Source organism: Prunus persica, chromosome G2 (genome assembly GCF_000346465.2).
Source record: "Prunus persica cultivar Lovell chromosome G2, Prunus_persica_NCBIv2, whole genome shotgun sequence".
Classification (NCBI taxonomy): Eukaryota; Viridiplantae; Streptophyta; class Magnoliopsida; order Rosales; family Rosaceae; genus Prunus; species Prunus persica.
In genome coordinates this window covers 8,974,320-8,992,439 of record NC_034010.1, presented here as the reverse complement: position 1 = coordinate 8,992,439, position 18,120 = coordinate 8,974,320, and the positions used below count along the sequence as shown (strand labels likewise).

At 37.0% G+C, this 18,120-nt stretch overlaps 1 long non-coding RNA gene across 3 annotated transcripts; it reads right to left on the bottom strand.

The window, feature by feature from the left end:
• On the bottom strand, nt 607-3,495 carry LOC109947101. Of its 3 annotated transcripts, none has more exons than XR_002270089.1 (3): nt 3,059-3,495; nt 2,130-2,193; nt 607-1,140 (listed from the first exon to the last, which is right to left on the bottom strand). It is a non-coding gene; the product is annotated as an uncharacterized LOC109947101 (long non-coding RNA). The 3 variants fall into 3 exon arrangements; XR_002270088.1 differs by lacking the exon at nt 3,059-3,495 and having other exon boundaries at nt 607-914; nt 994-1,140; nt 2,130-2,280; XR_002270087.1 differs by lacking the exon at nt 3,059-3,495 and having other exon boundaries at nt 2,130-2,279.

Genomic DNA, 18,120 nt, shown 5'->3' with positions numbered 1-18,120 from the left:
CAAGGCTTGGCCTAAGCACAAGACAAACAACTTGATCCACATATTTGACTGGAACAAAGTAGGGTTTGATATTGGGGGGTTACAATTTGATTATAGCAATTTTTGGCTTTATGGTGCTTATTGCTTAAGTTATTTACTTCCTTATGGGTTTGAACACAAGAAAGAGTGTTTGTGTTATGGTCAAAGCATAGCTAGTTATAACATTTGGCGGCCAAAGGGAGTTCCTACAAACTCTTGGATTGGAAAAGATATACAAAATTATGTATGCCCATATGAGGATCTAATATATTGTTAGTAGGTAACATGGACTAATAGATGTCAAAGGATCCAATATGTTGTATTTTCAAACATATTCGGATTGATTGATGACATCAAAATATCATGGTACTTTGATTATGCATAAAACATAATAAAGTAACGGAGAAGTATAATATGTGATTGTTCAGTTTCTTAACAATATTTTTAAGTTTAGTTATTTATGCATAACTTGACCAACTTTATCTATAATTGTTTCAGTCATAAGGTTAATCTTGATAAAATTGACGTTGGACAAGATTTCTTCTACAAGTTTATCAAGCTGGATAGTTCATTGAACTTTGAGGTTTTGCTACGAAAACTGTTGTAGCTTAAACATGAGTTGTTTATTTTTGGAACCATATGGTTTTTATAATATTATGTTGTACACATTATGTAATGGTTCTATCCCTTTTTACAGCACATTGACATGGGTCTATACTTATTTTGACAAGACCCGACCCAATTTTCGCTTTGGAATTCGAGCCAAGCCCTGTGCGTGTCCGACACCTGGCAATTGTCGGGCACAATGACCTCTTTACCCTTCCTGGATATAAATATGGTTAAAACTTTCTCTGGACTCCTGCTTTAATTTCGGCAGAGACTCCCCTGTAATTTGACTAAACCCAAATTTTTCCACCTGTCAAACAAACTGATAAATCCACACCAACTGCCAGAAAAGGGTAACTAAATACTCACCAGTTCTGGTTATCTATTCCAACCAGATATCAGAGCAGTTACTAATTGTTTACAAGAATTTAAGTAGGTTACAAGAAATCCTACAGCTTGGAAATAGCGTGGGAGCTAGGAGATGGCCTGGTGGTGGATTCCTGCACACTCGACTGCCTGGGGGGCGCAAAACATTTCAAAGTGTGAGTGGACCAAAATAAAGTTCCAGAAAACAGTATATGAACATAATAACCCCCACTGTAAAAATAATGATAATCATACGACTGAATATTTAAACTGCACTTGAATTATGATAAGTCCAAAGCATTTAGGTAAACATATATATACCATTACTGCTCGATATTAAGAAACTCAAGTAAAATCACTGAAATCAATATTTGCATAATTGCACTGACATTCCTCTAAAGTTACCAACTGGGTGTACCCTTTTAATTTCCGTCAATTCCTCTGTAAATTCGTCAATTCCCCTGGCAGGTCTCGGCGACACATAGTGTATCCGAGCCGCAAACTGGCAGGATTCAGGAGACCGTAGTCAGCCTGATCCGCAATTCCTGGCAGGATTCAGGAAACCGTAGTCAGCCTGATTCGCAATCCTGGCACTCACGGTCCGGGCGTCCCCAAAACTCGTGAGGCAAATGTCAAGTGCACTGACGTAACTGAAAGTAAACTGGATGTCTGTAGACATCATCATATCTGAAGGCAACATAAACCGAAGGCAATCTGGATGTCCGTAGACATCGTCTTATTTGACGGCAACCTGTTTCTGTAACCGGGTACCCACAGTGGTTTAAGAAAATATTAACTGCTGAGAAAATATCAAATATAAATATCATAATATTTCTGAAAGATCTGATGAATAACTGAATCTTTATTCAATCTATAACTGTGCTGCCCCTTTTATCTAATAGAAAACTCAAACTCTGCTTTCTATAATTCATGGTGGTCTAAAATAATCTGACATCCTCTGTATTCTGATAAAATCTGAGCTAGATATTTCTGAATCATAAATCTCAAAGTCTGTTGTCCAAATAACTTTAGCAAAATCAGCTAAGCAATGTATAGAAGGAATCTTTAAATTCATAGGAATAAATCACACTGAATAAAACTGATTCAGAAAATCATAAAAAAAAGAAAGGTCCACTCACTGCTGGTCCGAGCTAGCTGGACCTCTTGAAGGTCCCTCCTGTGGTTCAGTTTGGCCTCTGATGCCTGTTTAACCATGAATATTCAATTACTAAACTGCTCAATAAAAACATTAAATTAAATACCCTGACCCCTGGCTCCTAGAAATACGTGCTCTCATTGTAAAGTCAACTCTATGTCCAGAATGGCCTTAAAAGATCGGAAACCTTACAAAGCGATAAACTGTTAGACCGGCCGATCCGGAACCCCGTGGGGTCCACAATCTCCGATGGCCGATCTGGGATTCTCTAGAGGTTCCTCACTGTGTAAAACCCATGTCCTGCGAGTTTGGTCCGAAATGGACGGTCGGATTGTCCAAAATCGCGCTATCGCTTAAAACCCTAACCCTAGCCCCAGGGTTCGCGATTCCGGAGTATCCGGGACTCCGATTTGCAATCCGTCGAATCCTACGCTATCCTGAAACAATGTAGAACAACATATCCGAAATGGGGTGCGATCCAACGGCTAGACGACGCTGCAACCGGGAATCGCATATTATGGAAAATCCGTTCGGGGCTCAAACGGACTCCGAATTGAGATCCGCGAAATCCTGCGCGCTCGTGATGGCACGAGGGTCTCAAAACTGGCCAGAGCCGTGCCTCCACCCTGGCCCACGCGCCGCCACACGCGCGGACCGATCGGGTGTCCAAAGCGATCGGGTGTGCCGGAAAAATCTTGGAACCAAGACTCCAAACTCCTACCCTAGGTAAAACACCCCATTTGGAGTCACTTTTGTTCTTGGACAACCCCCAAAAAACTGGCCGGAAATGGCCGATTCCGGCGGTCGAAGTTCGGGCGATTTCAAATCAAAAATTGAGCAACCTAGGGGTGAAATCGATCTAAACCCAGCCAACCATCAGTTAGAGCACGAAAAATAGCTAGAAATCGATACCTCACACGACTGATTTGGTGGCCGGATGAGGGAGAAACTGAAGTTGGAAAATCGGCCAAAACTGCTGCGTTTTCCAGCGGCTCCAGACAGCAGCAGGGGCGGCGGACGGGCTGAGGTTGATGGCGGGAGCTGGCCGGTGCTGCTGGGTCCGTTCCGGAGGGTCGGGGTGGCTTGAGGCGGCGTTGGGGGTGGCTTGGAATGGGGCTGCCCGAATGGGTTTCTGAAACTATCGGGAGGGAGAGAGAGAGAGAGAGAGAGAGAGAGAGAGCTGACAGATTTTCTTTTTATTAATTCAACTTCGAAATATTTACAGTTCTGCCACTGAGACTCTTTTGACCATAACTCCTTCGTTACAACTCCGATTCGGGTCTACTCCGTGTCTACGAACTCGTTTCGCCGTGCTCTACGCAACGGCGTAAACGGAATTCCCAAATTCCTTCTCGGTCAAAAAGTCAAATTTTCCCCCTCTTAAAAGAGGTGAGGACAAAGTCGTCTTTTTGCTAGAATAAATTAATACTAATTTTAGAATATTTTGTTTTGGGTTATTACATATTTCGAAAAAGGCAAGATGAAAACTCCATTGCTTTTAGAAAAATGTGGACAACGATTGACGTATTCTTCTAGGTATGTTGCTTAGGGTTTTTACAATTGAAGTCATATGGAAATATGCTATGTGGTTCTATTATAATGAATAATTTTGGACATTATGCGTGTTGATAGGTATAACATTCCCCCCTAAGTCAAACACGACCAATAAAAATCTCAAACAAGTTGAGGCTTATAACCATGGAGAGCTGCTAGAGCAATATGCTATTCCATAGGCTGTTGTTCGACATGTTTATGTCCCCTATGTTCGAATCACAAACATTGGGATTGATGTACTTGATCTTTTGGATCGCGAAATAATAGTCTACAATTTGAACATTAACTTGAATAACATGCTAAACCTTAACAAGTGACTTGTCTCATTGACTACTACGTTGCCACATGTGCTGGTTAATCAAGGATTTTATTCCACAAATGCACCTGAAATTTTAAATGGGATGACCAATTCTCAATTTTTGAAACCTTGGAAACTGAGCTGATCGAATAATACTCCCTAACAAGCTACAAATGATGGGTCTGTAGCATTTTGACGTTTACTTTACTCTTACATATCCTCTATAATGCTATGTCTAATGAAATTTCACTTCTTTTGTCAAGCAAATCCAATTGTGGTGTGTTCTAATTGAAGTACATTGATTGTCAAACATAATGTAATTTTATATATTGAGGCTTGCTTATGAGTTCTTGCCACAGAAGTAATGATAGTTCATCAGGAAGTGAGGTATACTCTGATGATCCATGTGAAAACATTGATGCAATAAAAGAGGAGCTGGACTGCTACTCCAAGGAAAGCACTTAGTGGAAGCACAAGTGTGATATACATGGAGATATTATGGGATATGCAAACAAGAAGTTGAATAAAGCCTATTATAAGGAAATGAAGCAAAGACTCAAGCTTGAAAGTAGAATTGCAAAGTTATAAGCACTACGAGTGACCTATGATGAGAACAAGTATGAGGTTTGAAAAAACCCCAATATCAAATCTCACTTCTTCAACTTAAATGAGGCTTTAGTATTGCACTTCAAGTGATAAAGGCAAATACCATGTGCTGCCCAAGGAAAAAATATTTTCATTCCATTTTTTGTGCTAAGATTTCGATTAGATATGACAATAAGATTGTTACAAATATGTCCTAAAGACAAATATGTGATGTTTATTTCTGGATATTTCACCATCAATAATGGGCAATATCATTGTTTTCAACCATGATATTTGGTTTATCATCATAACAATAAAACAACAAGTCATAAGAATATGAAATAATATGATAGCTCTGCAATGAGATTGGATATAAGGAGACTTATCATACTTCCACATCATTTCTTAAACGCTCCTGGTCATAGGATTATCAATTTAGCATTGATCATCCACAAGGATTGGTGTGCGCTATATCTGCTCGATTGGGAGAATGACTAGTCTCAAGTCTTACGTGTAGAGACACTAAGATAAGTGTGTAGGTGGTTATAGTGACAAGTACACTGAACACGATCAAAACCACAAGTTCTTGGATGGAAGTCATATTCACATGTCAGACTAGAACTCACAATTTGCAATAGTGCAAACTAGTCCTCAAACCTAAGACATCATAGTTGTCTTGTGTACAAGTCGTTTGTCTTTGATATCACTATACGGCCATATTGAGAGGTATGACTTGAGGGTGATTTTTAGGATTTTCAACAAGCTCATAGAGGCAAGTGAATGTACAACAAGGGATTAGAGAGAATGATTCAAAGATATGATTGGGAAATTATTGCAAAGTATTAGATATGACTAGAAAAGAAGTTTCTAAACATAATCAATGTATTCATATAAGTGGAGAATTCATATTAAGGTTTTGACAAAAGTATTCATTTTCTCATAATATGAATTAGGAGCACTGTAATAGAGAATGACTCAATAGCACGACAATTAAACTTGAATAGATTCTTCACCTCTTCAGATTAGCTTGGGAATCCATGACATACTATTAGGTGTCAACCATCACTTGTGGAAGTCCTGTAAGGGTTGTTTGGTACGGCAGACTGTCATGGACTGGACTAAATCTTGGGACTATTTTGGATTAGCTCAGATTGGCCTAAGCTTGATTAAGTACTTACTTGCATTTGATGTTGTGTCGGACTAAGAAGCTGAGTTGTAAAAATAGTGAAGACATATGTTTGGTGGTATGTCGAACTAAAAAATAATTATTTCAGTATTTAAATTTAATAATTTTTAGATAATTAAATGTAAATTTTTTTTGTTATTATAATTACCAAATTAACATATACATTTCTTTTCCCCCAAACCAAATGTTTTTTGTTTTTTGTTAAAATTATAAATTGCACACAATTATGTATAATTGCATCTTTTTTTGTATGCAAAACACAAAGAATTCGATTAATGTATCAATAACAACCACCTACATCAACTCGTGCTGCAAGAATCAGGTTTGATATATACAAAACTCAGAATTTACATGTAGATGTCAAAGTCAGAATTTCTTCATATATTCAAAAGTTAGAAATTCTTCATATGTGCAAAAGTCATCTACATGAGTTGGAAATTAGAAATTCAGGTCACTGCATATAATTACACCATTAATACACATAAATAAACATCCACAATTCAAAAATGAAACTAATAAGCCTCACAACCATGAACCATTTGGCTTTAATGCTATAGCATTTGTGGTGTTTTCAAAATAAAGCCAATCTCATCAAGCATCATTTGTGGTGTTTCCAAAAAGTGCATCAAATTTAGCTAGGCCATGTCCTCAAGCATTGTCAATAAGCAACTGCTCAACAAACACTTTCTTGATATCATCATCCAAAGACATGAACATAGATGGCTTCTTCAAAATGAGTTTTAGTGCTCCAATTTGATCTAAAGCAGAAAATCCCATTTTCTTGAGTTCTTTGGCAATATCAAATCAATTTTTATTACCTTTTGTTATAGCCTCAGTTACCATTTGTATCCTTTTTCTAGATTCTTCAAATAGTTTCTCCAATACCGTCACAATCTTCTCTTCATCACTTGAGCCTGCATCTCTTTTCCTCTTACTTTGATTGTTCATGGATTGATTGCCTTTTTTGTTTAAAGACATAGGAGATCCATCTTCCTCGACACCATTATCACTAGTATTAACTTCATTATTGCTTTGCTTTTTCATCATGTCAACGGGGACTTCAACTCCTTTTCCATTAGCACAGTCCTTTCCAAAGATATTAAAAAGTCTATTAAACAAAAGAAATGCTTTGCTTCTCTATTCAGCTGCTTCCTTGTGGTGCTATGATAAAACAAGACACCATTTAGCTTGTTTTCGACATCAACAAAAATAACAAAAGAAAATTTAAAATCTACCCTCATACAATACCCTGCACGAATATAAAACTATCTTAAACAAGTGGAAATAATTTGCACTCATCAAACCCACTTGACATCTTTATGTAAGAAAAATAACAAAAATAAGTAATCGTGTACTTGTAAATAAGTCTCCCATGCATCATTACTGTCAACCTCAACACACAGTTTTATATCATTCCAAGCAAATCCACTCATGTTTATCATGTCATAGACTATAAGATATTGCTTTTTCCACTTCTTCAATTTTGATTCAATATGAGGACTTGCCTTTAGCTCTGAATCAGGACTTAAGAATATTCAAAGCCTTCTATATTTGGACCATAGTGCCATATTTGAAACTACTAGTCTCACAGTGTTGGCTTGCACGATCGAAAATGTATCTTCCGCAAACTTGGACCATAACCGCCTAGTTCCCTTCTTCCCCTGTTCTAAGTTTTGATTGTTACCTTCATTTTCCATTCATAAGAATAATCAGAAAAAATAAAATAATACCACAATTAATAACTGGAATATGCAAACAAAATATAACTTTGTTTCAAAGCAAGACTCTTCTCTAGTACATCACATAACTTTTTAAAAAAAAATTAGAAAAATGAAATATACAAACAAAGTACTTCATATTGTACCACAATCAAATCTGGAAAAAGCTGAAAAAATTAAACCATGTAACAAATTGATTAATAGATAAATTCAAAAAAATACCACAAACAATATCCAAATTTCAAAGTGCTTTATATTAAAACCAATACATCAATAAGTCTGAATTATCATGTCTCAAATACAAATTACAATCACATAAAAAACTAAACATCCTTAGTTTTCAAACATATACAACAGGAGTTTGCTAGTTATTCTCATTTCCTTGCCACTCATTATACATTTGCAAGGCTATTCATCAAATGCTCTAACGGTGCCCACCATATCACATTCTTTCACATTTTTTGTCTCTTCAATTTCGTTAATTTCATGCTCTAGTGGATCCCTCCCTTTAATGAGATTATGTAAAAGACAACAAGCCGTAATTATTCGACAATATTACATCATTATTGGATAAAAAGATGGACTCCTTAGTATGCCCCACCTAGCTTTTAGCAACCCAAAATAACGTTATATTATATTTCTTGCTTTTGCATGCTTCATATTACAATATTCTTGATGATTTGTAAGTGTATTTCCTTCTCTCCATTCCGATAGATGAACCTTGTTCCTTTATATGGTGCAATAAATTCCTCACCATTTGTGTACCCACCATCTACATGGTAATAATAACATAATAACCAAAAAAAAAAAAATCAATTCATATTATTATGTGTTTATTATATAAACTTTTAAAATTATATATAAAGTGGATCCTAACTAACGGCCTTATCAGTAGGAACTCTTAATCCATTAGGCCCACTACAAGAAAAATACCCTACAACAACATGTTATTAACAATGTGTGTAGTTATGCGTTATGGAATTATACTTTCCATAACATGCGGAGAGTGCATGTTGTGTTTATACCGCTTTTAACAAGATGCATTTAGTACGCGTTGTTGAAATGGAATTTCAACAATCTCTTAATAACGCACTCTTGTATGTTGTTGTAAATAGAATTCAACAACCGCAGCACATGTTGTTAAAACTATATTGGTTTACTACAGTAAAAAAATTCGTTTAAAAACTAGCCCAATTTTTTTGCTAGAGAAACTCCCTCACTTTTCCGCCAAAAATTTTAGTCTCCCTCTCAAACACTTTACCTTCTCCTCTTTTTTTTTTTTTTTGGTCAACAGTCTTTTTTCTCTTCATCGTGTCTAAACTCTCATATATTATCTCGATCTTCTCTGACGCAGCGTGACAATTGATCGGCTAAAACCTTAGCCTAGAACATGTAACTTTGGAATCCACTAGGAAGATATGAGAGAATCTCAAGGTTAATTTGATCAATTGGAATAAAAAAAACATAATCCTAAAGTATGTTTAAATACTCCTAGAAACCTTAGGAATAACAAAAAAAATTAAAATAGGAAAATAACAAAATTTCCAAAAACAGTAAAAACTTTAAAACTGAATTTCGGGCTAGTAAATGATCTCGGATACCCAAAAAAGCCCATACGTCAGAGCATAGCAATGGCTTTTACTCGTGATGCTGTTCTCTTCACAGCGACGGGTCATGGCCCAATTCTGAGCTTGGAGCCCAAATCTGTAATTTACCCTATTTGCCTTTGCGCGTGCGTCACTCCAACTCCTCTTCAATTGCTTCCGCCATCTATTCTACATCAGTCCCTTCCACTTTTGAAGAACTTGACTAGAGTGGTCATCAAGATAAATTGACTCATGATCATGGCACTCATGTAGATCCGCAACATTGAAAGTGCTAGATATACCCATGGAAGAAGGAAAGTCCATGACATAGGCATTGTCGTTTATTTTGTTTAGAACTTTATAGGGCCATACTTCAGAGGATTCAGTTTGCTGTAGGTACCAACTAGGAAATGTTCTCTCCTCAAGTAAACCATCATAGAGTCTCTTTCCTAGAACAACTTCACACGGCGGCGCTTGTCAACGGCGGCCTTAAATTTGGCATTGGTCCTCTCTAGCTTGTCCTTTACTTTTTCCCTCATAGTCTAAACCTGTTCAACCATATTTTCAGCAGCTACACTAGTCTTCTTGGCTCTTGGAAGCTTGACCAAGTCAACCATATGCCTAGGCACCGAAGTGTAAACAAACGCAAAGGGTGATTTTCCTATGGAAGAATGAACAACACTGTTGTAAGCGAATCCAACATGTGGCAGTGCAACATTCCATTGCTTCGCCCTGTCTCTGCAAATGCTCCTAACCATGTTTCCAAGGGTTCTATTGGTAACCTCAATTTGACCATCTGTCTATGGATGAGCGGTGCTACTGTGATTCAAGCCCGCACCAAACATCTTCCACAAGGTTATCAAAAAGTGGCTAAAGAATTTAGTGTCACGGTATGATGTAATAGATTTAGGAACACCATGCAACTGCACAACCTCCTTGAAAAACAGTTTGGCTATGTTGGATGAGTTCGCAGTCTTCTTGCAAGCAATAAATTGCCCCAACTTGGAAAACCTGTCAACCACAACAAGAACATAATCGACTCCTCATTGTGTACAAGGGAGTCCCAGAACAAAATCCATAGACAAGTCTTGCCAAATATCATCAGGATCAAGGAGAGGCATATAAAGACCAGTATTTTGGGACTACCTTTTAGATATCTGATAACTTTAGCACTTGCACACAAAGGTGCTAACATCTTGCTTCAAGTGTGGCAAAAATTAATGCTCCTCCATGCTGGCAATGGTTTTATCACGGGCCAGATGGCCTCTCAGTTCACCCCCATGCAACTCTGAATAAGTTTCTCTCTTAAAAAAGAAGTAGGAATGCACAATCAGTTGCCCTTAAATAAATACACATCATTAACATGATAATCTGTCATCGGCTCATTACGCACAAGCTTAGCCCAAATTTCTTGAAAATCCTCAACAGTCTCATACAGTTGCTTTAGAAATTCGAAACCCACAACTTCTTGAGCCAAAGTAACAAGCAAATTTGCTTGACGACTCATTGCATCTGCTACACGGTTAAGAACTCCAGATTTATGTTTAATAACAAATAATTTTTTTTGCAGAAAAGTAGTTCACCTGACATGCATCTTGTTCACACTCTTCTAGATGTTGATAAATTTCAAGGCCAGGTGGTTAGCGTAAAGCACAAACTCTCACTGCACCAGATAATGTTCCCACTATTTCAATAGAACTCCTAGTCATAAGTTCTCCATTTTTGGCGTGTTTCACTCAGTTTTTCTGAGACAAATGCAACCGGTCTATTCTCTTGAGACAAAATAGCTCCTACACCCACTCCACTCGCATCACATTTGACCTCAAATATCTTCTTAAAGTTGGGAAGAGCTAGAACCAATGTTGTGCTCAACTTTTCTTTAATAACGGCAAAGCTTTGGTCTTCCTCTTCACCCCAATTAAATTTTCCACGCTTTAGGCACTTAGTAATTGGTGCGGTCAGGGTATTGAAGTGGCGAACAAAGCGCCTGTAAAAGGTTGCATGGCCAGAGAAATTCCTCGCATCACTAGCTGTTTTCAGGGTAGGCCACTCCCGAATGGCTCGCACCTTATCTTCATCCCCGTGGATATCATCTGCACTAACAACTTAACCTAGAAAAAGTAACCTGTTTGTGATGAAAGTACACTTCTTCATCCCATAAAAACCGTCGTTGTTTTTCTATAAAGGCAATGGTTTTATTGTAAAAACCGTCATCTAATTAGTTCCCATGTTGTTGGCATGTGAATTCATGCCTAAAAATCGTTGTTGATTAACTATGGAGACGACGGTTGTATTGCCAATCCGTCATCTAATAACTTCCCAGGCTATTACATTTGAGTTTTTCTGTTTCCTATAATTCTATACAATGATTTTAATTATAAAACCAACCATAATGCTTTATTAATGAATATATATACACTCAAAAATTGTATAAAACCTGAAGATGCAATAGTTATTACATAGTTAGCCAATCTTTATTCCTACCACATACATACTTCCTACCACATCTATAGCATTAATCTAGAACTTGAAATAATGGAGCCACATGTGATTACTCAAAAATTCTACCAATTCAATCTGAACTTCATCAATTTGTTCTTGGGTTCTTGCACATTTTCCAAGCTGTTGTATTCCCCTCCCATTGAATTCCATGTATACCAAATTATGGGGAAAGTAAAATCTGCATTATGGGACAACACCAATTAAAACAAATCGACTAATTCATTATAGCAGTAAAGCAGATAATTTAAATCGATGATTCTTCATACAACTTTGATGAGATTCCATAATAGGGCAGCTTTTATTAGTGTATCTTGGACTTGATGGGTCTAGTACCCACTCTCCAGTAAAAAAGTCACATTTTATAGCCACTACATTTCTAATAGTATATAAATTAGAGGCTAGCAAAGGTTCAAAGAAGCATTACGAAATGAAAGTATATATTTTCAAAATGACAAAGGCTTTTTAACTGTATAGTGCAGAACTTTAAGTACCAAAGATTTTCAAGGCTAGAATTTGATTTTTAAATTGAATTGATAATCTAACTGGACTATAAGTCCACGAGATTTGTCTTTGACATTTTATTCAGTGACCTTATTTTGTCTAAGTTTTTCATCAACAAATACAGAAAATAGAGGTAGCAAACTTCACAAGGACAAAAATATATATATATATTGAAAATCAGATGCAATAAAAGGTAAAAAGCAAACAAAATCTCACTTAAGAGCAATGTTTAGGAATGATGAGTAGCCCTCAATACATGCTTTTGCCACCTTACTCAAACTACATGACATCATATTATCATAAAATACAAAGTTAACTCCCGTCAATAAGTCTGATATGAGAGGAAAGTCATAACTAATTAATTAATTATGTGACTTACAACAATGCATTGAGTACTTAGATCTATTGGATTCCAAAGAAGTAGGCAAGTACTTTCTTCCAATAACTGCAGTAGTATACTTTCATAGTGGCTGTCCAATGACACAACCTTTAATTTCTGCAATTCAAGAAGGAGAGTTAGTTAAGAAAATAAAACAAAGAGTCATAGCCATGCTAATAAAAACAAAGCTAAATCTAGCAGCTAAGGAGGCAAAAACAGTAAGCCAAGCTATAAACAGTAGAAGAACAATGAATAAAAACATGATTAACACTCTCCCATGTTCCCTACACAAAACATAACTCACCATCTTGGAGACAAAACACACATTTGATCCTCTCTTCTGAAGTAAATCACAGTAATTTAATGTTCTTCTTATTTCCTACTATTGTCTTCTACTTTCTATTTTAATTTTCTGTAAATTCTATTGAATTCCCTACCACAATCAAGCTTCATAGAGAACCTATATGTCCAACATTAAAAACCTAGTCCAACCAACGCTTGAAAAAGCTATCAATCTTCCCCCTTTATATCTGTAATTAAGGAAGCCCTTTTGCTATGAAATACTCTTTATAAAAGCCCTAAATCAGACCTCCCTAACTGTCCTACATCAGTATGCCATCTTCCCAATATGTTATGTATATCACTACTAACCACATTCAAGGTAGGTAAGCATTTGACAAAAATGTATAAATAACAAAAGCTAACTAACCTTTCTTTCCATCTTGAATAGATTTCTTGAGAGCTTCTCCATTTGACTTTGGAATCATCACAACAAAAATTGAAATGTTCAAAGAAGTGCTAATGACATGAGTAAGTGCATTGAGAATTACAACCTTCATCGTCATTTATCACCATCATCGCTTTAGCACCCCATAACTGTGCAACTTGTGGCCTTAACAAAGAACTCACAATCGCCACGGGCAAACAAGGAAATAGTGCCAGATAACTGCACAAGTGAAAAAGGAACCGTATCCACCCAAATACAGTGAGTTCCATGAGACAATGATGCTTGATCATAATCCTAGAACCTTAAGGCATATTTTGTTTCTACATTTAAAGGGTTTAAATTCACATCTAAAGTGATAACAGAGAAACTTTCCATTTAAGAAAAATCAAAGTGAAACTTTTGAAGATGATGCGTTACAACCATTCAAGAGATTGGAGATAACAACAGGTAATTTGATGGCGTTTTCTTCTTTGGAAGGCAATAATGACAAGACCCGCCTCGGATTCCTCCCTTGGAATCCGTGACGAACCCTGTTTCTGTCCGACATTTGCTCGATTCGAGCCCACTTACTAACATAACCTTTTCTCTCCCAAATTAAACAGAAATTGGGTTGAGACTTCAACCGAAATTTCAGCAAATCTCCCATAAGAAATGGACATTCCCAAATTACAAACACCTGCAAACAAGTGATAAATAATCCCAAACGGCAGCACGCACAAAACTAAAGCACACAATTTACAACATAGGCCTCCGGACTCAAATTCAACCCTACATGGGCAATATCAGAGCTTTCTAGAAAACTTTTGTTTACAGAAGTATAAGAATTCAAAAAGAAATAAATGAGGATCCTACAAGTTGTGGCGTGTGCTGTACAGAATACTCGACGTGGACCGGTGAATCTCGTCGAGCTATAACTTAGGGGGTGCAAAATAGGAAATTATGAGTGGACAAAAATAAAGTTTATAACATAAATTATATTTGAACATACTAACCCCACCATTTTAGAAAAACGATGTAAACCAAACAATGAAATCCATCTTTACGTATATACAATTAACCTTTTTCCCGCATCATACTTTTCCCAAGACATATTATAAAACAAGTTGTGTCATAAAAGTATTATACACACACACACACACACACACATGTACAAAGGGAAAAACAATCCAACTAGGACTGTTTTACTAGATGACATGATAGAATCGCATTAAAATGTGACTAGGGTTGAGCAGTCCAACCAGGGGACTATTGCTCCCCAGCATACACGGCGTTACCATGAGGCTAAATCCCATCATACGTGCACACACAAACATCCTGACACACCTCCCAAAGAGTATGTGTGTGCCCTAATGTGTCCCAAAGACCAACTATAATTATTTTCTATAATTTCACCATCCTTTCCATAACGAACCAGGGGAAGGTACAATAAGTGGTGCGTAACCACATAAATTCAATATCCCAAACTACATGTTTATAATTACAATAATAATACCCAATTCCATTTATGCATAACCAAAGTACAACATAAAATCATTAAAAACTGCACGACATCCAAATCCAGTGAATCATATTTCAAACCCAACCAAAATATAATTATGCATGCACCTGCCAATATGAAAAAAATATTTATTTACAAACAATGTCCACTCACAACTAGTTCGAAGCAAACTCAACCCTTAGAGGGTCCTTCCAACTGAGTACAAGGAGCCTGAGTACATATCGATAGAACACAAGGATAATATTAACATCTGAATTGACCGAACTTAAATTGAAACTTAATTTCTCGAAATTCAAAGTGCGTGCAAAAATCTAAGGCAACATCCCTAAAGTTGTGGGAAACGACAAAATTGCATTGGGAAATGATCCCACGACCCAAATCTACCGAACCCGGATATCGTATAATAGGCACAATATCCGTTCGATAGTTAAGGAGTAACCAAATTCAAATATGAGTATACCATCATGCTCAGGATGAGGGAATAATTCTAAATCGAAAACAAGTCGCCAACATAACGCCCGCGTGTCACCACACGCCACCGCCTACTGGGTGTCTTATGAAAATTCTAGTGACGGAAAATCTTAATGATAACGGGCAAAACCTATATCAACACATTCAGACTAACAAGGGGAACAAGTTTAGTTCTTGCATCGTGGCCAAAAAATGACCAGAAATTGATGAAAACAAGGCTGAACAGTTGACCCTATATGGGGTGTTTTGAAAAATTCCTAAAATTTCAAAATCAATCGAAACCACCTACATAAATAGATAGAGCACGAAGAGTAGATGAAGTTTCATACCTCACTCAACAGAATGGCTGCCGGAGTCGCCGAAAATTAGCAAAACACCGCCGGAAGAACCTAAGTTCTTCTCGTAGTCCAATCGAGCTCTCCAGTTGCTAACTCGATTAGATCTTGAGTGGTTTTTGTAGAGGAGGAGAGGAAGATATTTCGTGAAGGTTGCGATGGCAACCGAGATCGGATGACGTCGGAATTTGAATAGAAAGTGGTGGCGTTATTGTTCACCGTGAAGAAAGACAGAGAGAGACAGTCGCGAGGAGAGAGAGAGAATATCCAGAAGAAAAAAAAAATCTGATCTGCTACTTAAAGTGGGACTTCGCAATATTTACGATTGTGCCACTGCACTTCCATAGATCATAACTTCTTCGTTTAAAATCGAAATTGGGCCTACCACATGTCTACGAACTCATATTCACAAGCTCTATGCAATGGTGCTACTTCATTTCTCAAACTCTTTCCTGAACAAAAAGTGACTAAAGTACCCCTACTCCCAAGGGCAAAAAGAAATTTCCTCATTTATTAAATAATTAACTAATTATTTGGGGTGGGTGTTACAAATAAAGCCCCAAACTTTGCACCAACCCCTTCAAAAGTTTCAGCTTAATGACCATTAACCCAATTCCAAACATTTGCCTGAGAAATTAGATGAAACATGCCTTGCCTTGCATTGGCTTTGGCTTGCCTTGCCTTACCTTGCCTTTCCGTGTACAAATGGGTTTTTAGCAGGAAAAAAATAACTGCATGAAATTGAATTCCATAAGGAAAAGAAAAACCCCAACTCAATGTAATTCAATTCCCAGATTAACAATTGAAAAAAAAAAAAATTAAGAACTCAATCTCTTAAAAACAAAGAGTATAACAATGAAAGGAGCTTATCATTAGGTAACGGTTGTTACATGAGGGAGTTTGGGGATGGAATCAGTGTCCAAAACCATGTCATTTCCACCACGGGCCAAAGACAGAGCAATCAGAGATACCAATAACACAAGGCGGAGGAGACCCGATGCTATTGGACAACACCACCAATCAACAAAACTCCTACAATTTGTAATTCAATAAGTAACTTAAGGGAAATGGCGAGCTCAACTAGCTCGTGACATCAACGGCGCGAGCTTGGTGACCTGGACATTGTAAGGGAGATGGTGCTTCAGATATGTGATAGAGAGATGAGATTGGAAGTACTTACACGGAGGCAGAGCTCAGTGACCTCTTATGGTGGCTAGCTAGGTGACGACCTTATCCAAGGGGCTCAAGTGGCCTTGCGAATGTTAAATCACAAATGGTGACCTCATATGGTAGCGAGGTTAGTGATGACAACAAATAACAGTTACAGATTTGTTTAAGAGACTGAGAAGATGAGATGAAGGGGAATGTTGAAGAGAGTTGAAGGAGATTCAAAGAGTTGGAGGAGGGTTTCAAAAGGAGAGAGAGATGTTTTTCGAGCTGTGGGTAAAATCTGAAATTTTTAGGTCGAGGACAAATAAGCTTTAAGTGGCCTTTTGGTTTAGCGCGTTTTCAAAAGATGATGCTTGTTAATTGACAACGTCGTGTTTTTAAAATCAACTCACTTTTAGAGGTGTAATAGATCATATACCACGACGGTTTTGTAAAAATATCATCTTTTAAAACATAACGACTGTTTAAAAGTGCATTGTCTTCTATTTGGTGTCGTGGTTAAAGGATATTATAGTAGTGTTAGACCTGAGACATCACGATTGTCTTGTGTATGAGGTGTTTGTTTTTTAGAACACTATATAGTCGTATCAAAATGATATGACTTAAAGGTGTTCCTCAAGATAGTCAGCATGTGCACAGAGGCATGTGAATGTACAACAAGGAATCTCTACTCTTAGTAGGAAGAGAGAATTCTCTAAAGATATGATTCCTTGAATCTTTGGCCAAAGTATAGCATGAGAATTGAAACAAGAGCGTTTTCAATTTCATCCAAGTGAATCATATAACCTACAGATGTCATGTTAGGGATTTGACACAAGTTAACCATATCCCAACAACACAATATAGAGTATTGTGTTAGAGAAGGACCAAATTGCATTGTAATCACAAATTGACTAAGTCTATATGAATTCTATTTAGCATGGGTAGCCATGACATACTGCTAGGTGTCACTCATAGTTTATGGAAGCCCTGTAAGAACTAATTACATTAACCTTCGCCAATAGGGAGAATTGCATAGAGGGATACAATTCACATTCAATTTAGAAGAAATCATTCTTACCCACAGCCTCACTAATTAGAACTTATAAGATGGCACATAAAAAAGGTATGGATCGAGAATTTAAAAAAGAATAAATGATTTTACGGCTTGGTCAAAGTCAAAAGTCAAAGTCAAAGGTTAAATTGTTGACCCAAGACTCGACATGGTCAACATAAGGTTGACTAGGACCAATGCTTGTTAGACAAGTTAGTGATTTAATTAGTTAAGTCATTAAATCAATTAAACTAATTAGATTAGCTTGATGAATTTATTGAAGTTATGAAACTTTAGTTTTGGTCCTACATAACTTAAATATTTATAGAAATGGACCATATAGACTTAGGCAAAGTGTGACACATTATGAAATTAATGTGGTAGACCAGAGTAGCCCAAAATGGTCAAGGGATGAAGGGGTGCAGCACACA